This window comes from Panthera onca, chromosome A1 (assembly GCF_046562875.1).
Source record: "Panthera onca isolate mPanOnc1 chromosome A1, mPanOnc1 haplotype 2, whole genome shotgun sequence".
In the NCBI taxonomy this organism is placed as follows: Eukaryota; Metazoa; Chordata; class Mammalia; order Carnivora; family Felidae; genus Panthera; species Panthera onca.
In genome coordinates this window covers 223,902,761-223,911,927 of record NC_138339.1, presented here as the reverse complement: position 1 = coordinate 223,911,927, position 9,167 = coordinate 223,902,761, and the positions used below count along the sequence as shown (strand labels likewise).

Below are 9,167 nucleotides of genomic sequence, written 5' to 3'. Positions count from 1 at the left end.
CGTTACTGCACAGAATTAGTCTCTCTAAAATTCCATTCTGTAGCATTCTAGTTATTTCTCTAAAGTGTCTTTTAATTTTTAATTCCATCTGGCTAAGTGCTGGTCACCTCCTCAGTGTCTGCCAGGGACTTAATGAAAATGCTCACTAATCCATCTCATAGGTCAGACTTGTCATTTACCTCTCAGGACTCTGGGAGAAATTAATGAGATCATCGTTCCAGTGCTCTTTGAAGACTTGCATTTTAGAAGAGCTATGCCAGAAGTCTCCAACAACTTATACTAAGAAATTCTTCATTGAAAGGTGAATTTTGTGATTTTTAATAAATGTGAAGAGCATTAGGTATACCCAGCTGTTGGAAACTTGAAACATAATACTTGAAGCCCAAAACACTCTTACTGATATAACTACAGATAACATAGGGGCTGGCGAGGAATGTAAATAAAATTATTTAAATCATATAAATAATTCTCCCAAAAGTTTGTATTAACACTTATCATATCTTAGGATAAACAAGATGATACTGAATAATAATACTCAGATCAATATTCATTCATTGTCTAAATATTTAAACATAATACTGTGTAAACATTCTTAGAATGTTTTGCAAACACATACGAAGAAGAGAAAATTATACGTGGTTGGGGAGCCTGGGTGGCTCAGTCTGTCAAGCATCCAATTTCAGCTCAGGTCATGATCTCTCAGTTTGTGAGTTCGAGCCCCGAGTCGGACTCTGTGCTGACACCTCAGAGCCTGCAGCCTGCTTTGGATTCTGTGTCTCCCTCTTTCCTGCCTCTCCCTTTCTCTCTCTCTCTCTCTCTCTCAAAAATAAACATTAAAAAATTTTTTAAAGAAAATTATACATGGTTTATAACAGTTTCATCAACATTTTGTCATCTCGCCTTTGATTCTATGCCTAAGTATGTATTTTTAACGATGCTGAATAAATACTACATTTTGAATAGTGTGTGCTAATTTTAAAGGCTTTTTCTCATTGCATCATACGATATAAAAATATTGAACTAAAAGATAAACATGAGAGACATTAACCAGAGTTCTACCACTGTTAATATTTTTATGTCATTCGGGGCACCTGGGTGGCTCAGTCCCTTGAGCGTCTGACTTTGGCTCAGGTCATGATCTTGCAGTTCCAGAGCTCGGGCCCCACCTCCGGCTCTGTGCTGACAGTTCTGGCGGAGCCTGGAGCCTGCTTCTGATTCTGTCTTCATCTCTCTGCCCCTCCCTCGCTTGCACTCTCTCTTTCTCTCAAAAATAAACATTAAAAAAATATTTTTATATCATCCAATAAAAAGCATTTTTATATGGTACAAAATTTTCTATTTGAACATAAGTGTCTATTTTAACGACTTCATTACATAAGAATAAATGCTCATTAGGCAAAAACTCGTAATGAAAACAGGCAGAAAAAAAATATTAGAAATCATCACGAATCCCACCACGCAGGGACATTCTTGCTAATATTTCGGGTTAGAGTTTCTTCATTTCTTCCTAGATGCAAATACGCGTATGTCTGCGTGTAGGATTACAAATACACAGATACAGGCATAGGCTACAGACTGGACTTTGTCTCTTCCCCGAAGTCACACGCTGCTACCTCATCCTCTGTGTCATAATAGTAGCAGGTGGCAGCGTCGGGAGGTGATTGGGTCACAAAAGCAGAGCCTCCTTGAACGGGATCAGCGCCTTTATAAAAGCGACCTCAGAGGGTCCTTCAGCCCTTGTACCGCGCGAGGGCACAGCGACAAGACCCTCAGAAGGAAGCCGGCCCTCACCAGACACCGGATCTGCAGCATCTGGGTCACCTTGACGGTGGACTTCCCAGCCTCCAGAGCCGTGAGAAACTAACTTTTGTTGTTCGTAAGTCGCCCAGACTGTGGTGCTTTTGTTACGGCAGCCCAAATGGACTAATACAACATAGCTTTACATAGAGTTAAGAAGATAAACATACAGTATTTTATAATCAAGTTTCCATATCAATAAATAAATACAGTCTGAAGGCTTAAAGCCTGCAAAATATTCCAATACAGGAAAGACCATGTATAAAATAGAAAGGACCTAAGTTCTGATGTCAGAATGCCTGAATTGTCTCATTACCCTCTGCTGACAGTGTGTCCTGTGTAGTTTTTTGTAAAACCTTATCTGCAAAATGGCAGACAAGATAAAATTATAACACAATATGTGGTTACATCGCAAGGATGAAATGTAATAATGCATGTATAAAACCTTGAAAGGTGCCATATAGTAAACTGCATAGTGCTTGCTTCTTTTCCTCATTATGATGGTTAAAGAAGCTAAGCTCTATTTGTTAACCATTTGTTCCCGATTTTCCATTACTGTCAATCATCCTGTGACGATTACCTTCATGCTATATATTTGCACAATTTTATCCTTACAATAAGACTGGAAAAAAAAAAAAAACTCCTTAGTTAAAGGGAAGCTACTTTTTAGGATCTTCTGATAACTTTCCAAGCAGTACTCTGAAAATATTTTAATTTTCCCTCCCACCAAATGTGTACCAGAATGGCTATTGTACCTCTCGCCAACACTAGGTGTTATCATTCTTTTTTTTTTTTAATTTTTTTTTAACGTTTATTTATTTTTGAGACAGAGAGAGACAGAGCATGAACGGGGGAGGGGCAGAGAAAGAGGGAGACACAGAATCTGAAGCAGGCTCCAGGCTCTGAGCCATCAGCCCAGAGCCCGACATGGGGCTCGAACTCACCGACCGGGAGATCGTGACCTGAGTTGAAGTCGGACGCTTAACCGACTGAGCCACCCAGGCGCCCCGATGTTATCATTCTTAATATGTGTTAATTTGGAAAAAAAATTAAAGATAAATTAAATAGCAAATGTTACTATTTTTACAAAAATTTTTACAAATGGGTATTTTATAAATATCTATTTATTAAGTTTCTTTTTTTTGGAAACTGCCTTCACATTTTTGTCTGAAGATTATTTTCCTGTCATGATGATCACTTTTTCTTATTTATCTCATAAGTGCATTCACAAAACACTGGCCAAAATAATTTCCTAATGTTTTTGTCTTTGCTGTTCACATTGGCTTATTCTTCTTCGTCAATTTTAGAATCTTCCTTTCTAGTAAGAGAAAGAATCTCTAGGTTCTGAAATTTCTTTCCACTTTGTACAATTTTTTCAAAAATGTAAATGAATAAAATTCGTATTCTCATAAACTTCTTGCACATGTTTTAAGATTGTATTTTCTTTTTTTTTTTTTTAACTTGGAATTGGTTCTTATTTTGTACTGAATGTTTAATTCAGTAATTTGATCATCACTGGTGTCATTTCTACTTTTGCTTCCTGAAATATTAATTTCAATTCTGCTACTGAATTCATAGTATCCTTACTATCCTAACTTTCTAATTGCCTTCTTATATCAACTAATTCCCTTCTTATATATTTCAATTCTTATTTCAAAAAGAGTACAATTTTTCTAAATTTTTATTTTGCAGAGAATTACTTTTGGAAGAAATGTTTTCTTCTGAGTCTTGAATTTACTGTTTTCTCTTTCAAAAAAACATGCATGCAATTCTTATGTCTTTGAAGATCAAAGGAGGGATTGAATATAACAAGTGTGTGATGATAGTAAGATTTAGCATTTATTAAGTACATATTAAATGCAGTGTTGTTACGTGTATTATCTTATTTTCCTGCAGCTCCTCAAGGTAGGTATTACTATCATCATTTTACAGATAATGAGATTGTATCTTATATTAAGTAACCTGTTTATTGTTACGCACACATCTATTAAGAAGGAAAATTGGGGGTGCTTGGGTGGCTCAGTCAATTAAATGTCTGACTCTTGATTTTGGCTCAGGTCATGATCTCACAGATGGTTTGTGGGATTGAGTTCTGTGTCGGGCTCCATGCTGACAGTGTGGAGTCTGCTTGAGATTCTCTCCCTCTCTCCCTCCCTCCCTCTCTTTCTGGCCCTCCCCTGCTTGCTCTCTCTCTCTCTCTCAAAATAAATAAACTTCAAAAAAACAAGAAGAAAAATTGTAATTTATTCAGATGTCAAATATCTCTTGTTCCCAACACAATGCGTTATTTAATTAATGACTTTTTTGGGTCCCATTTAGTCTGAAGGAGTTAACATTGAAATACAGGTTATTAGCAAAGACTTACAGAAATTTATCATCTATGGGAAGAAATGATCCTGGGGCGCCTGGGTGGCTCAGTCGGTTAAGTGTCCGACTTCGGCTCAGGTCATGATCTCACGGTCCGTGGGTTCCTGCCCCACGTCGGGCTCTGTGCTGACAGCTCAGAGCCTGGAGCCTGTTTCAGTTTCTGTGTCTCCCTCTCTCTGACCCTCCCCCATTCATGCTCTGTCTCTCTCTGTCTCAAAAATAAATAAACATTAAAAAAAAAATTAAAAAAAAAAGAAATGATCCTGACTGAACAACTGTGATAAAGAATCGAAGTGTGCTCTTTCAATACTAAGCTCTATGTAATTAAAATGGTGAGGCTACTCCACCTGGTTATTAGAACTTGAGTTCAGACATGTTGTGTTTAGGGACACAGAGAAAGCCATTCTTGCTACAGCATAGTGTTTATTTTGGGGAAAGTGTCTAGGTAGGATCACATTGTTTCTAAAACAGTAAACGAGACTACTAGAACCACACGTCTGACTCTAGAATAACTTTGGATATCTTGAATGCTTGAATAGCAGACTTCATTCTGTTGAAAATCTGGACACCAATAACTTTTTTTCAATAAATAAATAGTATTAAAAATAGTATTGAGAAAAGGGTATTGCAAATCCCGTCATAGAATCATCTGTTTAAACATGTGCATGAAGATACCAAAATGAATAATGCTACACCGCCTCTTTCTTGTGGCTCAGCAAATCACAATCTGGTGGAAAACACCCTGCAGACACAAATCATTTCAATAGTCATAAATATTGAGCACATGCACAGATAGGCTTACAAACAGTGGTATGTATCCAAATAGTTACAATGCATTGAGGAACATCCTATTATAGAGTCATAAACACTGATTTATAAGTACAGAACGCGAATAAAGTAGCTAATCCTATCTATGTGAAGAACTGTGAAAACCTCATCTGAGTGTTGATTTGTGATAATTAATAGGATTCTATCAGCTAGTGAGAAAGGGGGAAAGTAAATGTCCTCTTTTTAAAAATTTTTTTCATTATTTTCTACCTTCATTTCTAAGAATTCTTCATGTTTGATATGGTGAAGTTTTCAACAGCTTGAAGTCACATTTCGAGACCAGGAATTATGCCTGGAGAGCAGAGAGCACATTGGGTCATAATGGCCATAGAGGGATATTGGACTCCTTACAGCATTTCAGATCACAAGGTGGGTTTTTTTTTTTTCAGTGTTTTTTTAATACCCCAAACTTTTCTTATAAATGTTTGCACTTAGATGAGGTTGGAGCTTAACTCAGATCTGCATTAGCTATGTGGTAGACTTAGGATCAGGGGATCAGACTCCTCTTAGTATTTTTAGAGCATGCTTCCAAAAGGGGAAGAGATCATTTATATTTAAAATAAAGCAGTGTTCTTAGAAGCTGCCCTCCGCTTCTTCACCTTCTCGTTTGAAAGCATATGGAACAAGAGACTGCCCAGATTCAGAGTAAATACTTCAAGGTGATTTAGGATCCTTTAAATACAACCTAATCCCTTTTCACTCAACAGAAATGCAGAGCTGCTCTGAAGACCCCGGTAGGGCCCAGAGGTGCCCCGGTCAGCAATACCATGAGAGTTCTCATGGCAACTTGTAAAGTAAGTGAGGGGACTTTTTATACCTGCTGCCTTTCCCTTAAAAAGCTCTTTCTTTGCTTATCCCTGGACCCTCTTATTCTGTGGCATCTATCCTGACGTCCTTCACTAAAAAAACTATTTCCTCTCCGACAGGGGTCAATGCATCTCAACTTAACTGATGATAGTTAAAACTATGCTTTTCTGAAAAAGGCACCTATGCTGTAGTAAAACATTAGTTCACTGATGTGTAGCCTATGTTAAAGATTAGCCAAGCTCAGTTTTATTCATTTATTTCATTATTCGTTTCTGGTTACTTTGCCCTCGTGTCCATTTCTTTGTGCTTTGAAACATAGATAGCTTAACAATTGGGAAAAATAATGCAGTCTTTGATGATTTTTCACTGAAATTCAGTTGATTTATGAAGACATAATGGGAGGGTGCAAGCATTGTGAATAGTCCCATAGGTGTACAGATGGGAAAAGAACAATACCGTAAAACAGCGGAAAAGTAAGGATACTTATTTCCTGCTCTAAGAAAGGCAACCACATTAGATTGGAAACTTTTACAGTAAGTAAATTCTGCAGGGCTCTGAGATACAGTTTAGCAGATTTTTTGTTCCCCCAAATTTGCTATTAAAATTGTATAAAGTGCTCCATCAATCTCTCTTTAACTCTTGAGGGCAGATTGTTAATTTCTCACAGTTACGTACAAATATTTATGACTTAACAATGAATACTTCAATGACCTTTGTTTTGCTTAAAATACTAGGTCTAATTTCATCCTTTCTAGTATATTCACTAGACTAAATTTACTTTCTCTTTTCACTCAGATGATGAAATTGATTTATAAAATTTTGATTTAAAAAATAACTTAGAAATCATCTATTCTAATTCTTTCATTTTATAGATGAAAAAGTTGAGGCCCAGACAGGTTTCTTTTCCCTCTTTGAAATTTTACCTTTTAAAAAAGGTAGAAAACAAAACCATATTTTAAAAAATCATGTGATATATATAGATATATATATATTTCATTAATGAAATGTTTTTCTATCTTGTAGGCTTATTATTATTAAGCCAAGCCATGAGATTTACAGTAAGGAGAAAATGGATCATTCTGGAGATAGGAAGTCTATAGAGCAGGAAAGAAGGAGGCTATGAAGCAAGTGTGTTTCATAATTAGAGCAGAGAATTAGAAAGCCCTTATGGTATAGTTGGAGGAGAAAGAGGAGAAAACAAGAAAGGGGAGAAATGGATAATAGTGAGTGTTCTTAAATCCCCTTCCCTCAACACACACTCAGAAATGTGGGGAGGTAAGCCTCCTAAAGCTGCTGGCTTGCTATTCACTGAGCAGAGCACCCCGGGAAAATTACAAACACTGCTGAGTGTTGGACACTGGGTACACAACCGTATATGTGTATCAACAGTATAATGTGTATCATACTCACACACTAAGCCCTGGGTGGAAGGCTAGATATGGGCGAAAGAAATGTATACATGATTATTCTAACATATCCCCTTCTCCATTCTCCACAGCTTACCTATGTTGTACAAGGAGGAGAGATGCTTTAGTGTCCAGTTGGGAAGGAAAAAGAACCCTGGATCCAGAGTCATAAGGGGAAAAGAACTGCTCTTTCCAGCAAAGACAAGTTCACGCACATCTCTCTTTTTTTTTTTTTTTTTTTTTTTTTCTGCTCTGTCTCCATTTGGGTGGGCTTCCTCCAAAGAATCATAAAAAAATAAGCTATGTTTTAGAATCTCATTCTTCTTGAGGGAAGACCAGAAAACTCTCTCTCTACCTCTGGACTAATCTGCCTCAATGTAGCTGAGGAAATCTGGACTTCCTCAGCAGCCGGCATTGTTCAAAATAGACCATCCTTGCTTTGGGTCATACGACTCAAGTCTCAGGTATGTGCTTCACTTCTCGATTCTGGATTGCCTGTCACCTACAACAAAGAAATCGATTTTATCTAGCCAAATTCATGAGAGTTCTATATAAGGTTTTTGTCAGTAAAGGTGAGTGTTTATGTAAAGCATTATTTTTCTCACTCTTATCCTGTGGAAATATTTATCTGAGTAACCTCACATGTAGAAGTGTATTATTGGGGAGAGAATTGGGATCCTTTCATCATTCCTATTGACACAATTAACTTCTTTGGTGCTGCTTAGAATTTTTCAGGGTGTGTTCTGCTCACCAGAAACTAGGTTACAACACAAAATTTGTATCAATCTAAAGAGAGAGCCAAAGTTCTGGGCATGTTCTATTTAAAGATATCCTGGGGCACCTGGGTGGCTCAGTCGGTTAAGCATCTGACTATTGATTTTGGCTCAGATCACGATTTCACGGTTTGTGAGCTCAAGCCCCATGTTGGACTCTGTGCTGAGATTCTCTCTCTCCCTCTCTCTTTCTCTCTACCCCTACCTCACACTCTCTGTCTCAAAAATGAATAAACTTAAAAAAAAATAAAGATATCCTGCTGTAAAATTACCCATGTCTGAAACAGTGTCCTGAAGAAAGAGGGAATGTATATGATTATATGTACAAATATCTTACTTAATTTTGTTAAAAGAATTGGTCCTTTTTTTTTCTTTTCAAAATGTTTCTAGGACTACACACGCTCACCTGCGATCATTCCTTCACAGTCTCAATATCTGGTGTCTTCTCTTCCTGACATTTCAATGTTGGAATGTCACAGCACTCAGCCTTCATTACTTTCTTCTTCCTTCTCGACACTCACTCCCTAAGTGGTCCCATCTAGAGCCATATCTTTAAATACCCACCTTATGTTAACTCTCAAATGTATATCTCCTGCCTTCCCTCTCTTCTGAATGTCATACCCGGATATCCAACTGCCTATTCATCATCTCCATTTGAATCTAAAAGGCATCTCAAAATTCACATGTTAAAAATAGAACTTTCAATCTCCACTCCCAGCAAATCTGCTTCTCATTCAGTTATCGCTAGCTCAGTAAATGGCAGTACTATTCACCTCATGGCTCAGGGGGAAAAAATATAAATAAATAAACAAACTGGTGGTGTCATCCCTTTCTCATTCTCACACCTGCTGCCCAAAACACCAGCAACTCTGTTGACTCTAAGTTCAAAATTCTGTATATCTGGAATCTAGTCATTTTCACCACTATAACGGTAGCCCAAGCCAACATCATCTCTCCCCTGATCTGTTGCAAAGGCCTCCTTATGGATGTTCTTGCTTTCACTCTTGCCTCCTGTGAGCTATTCTCCATGCAGTAGGCAGAAATATGCTCACGAATCAGAATGTATCAACTACATCCCTATTCTAAATCCTTCTAGTGGTTTCCTGTAAAATGAGGAAGAATACCAGTGTTTATGTCATGGTGTTGCTAAGAAGATTCAATACCATCTCCATAAAGCGCTTTGTATAGT

At 37.4% G+C, this 9,167-nt stretch overlaps 1 long non-coding RNA gene across 1 annotated transcript; it reads left to right on the top strand.

The window, feature by feature from the left end:
* Positions 1-1,688: 1,688 nt before the first annotated feature.
* On the top strand, positions 1,689-7,510 carry LOC132680301 (uncharacterized). The gene is made up of 4 exons (XR_009610621.3): positions 1,689-1,876; positions 5,216-5,361; positions 5,700-5,786; positions 7,298-7,510. It is a non-coding gene; the product is annotated as an uncharacterized LOC132680301 (long non-coding RNA).
* The last annotated feature ends 1,657 nt before the right edge of the window (positions 7,511-9,167 follow it).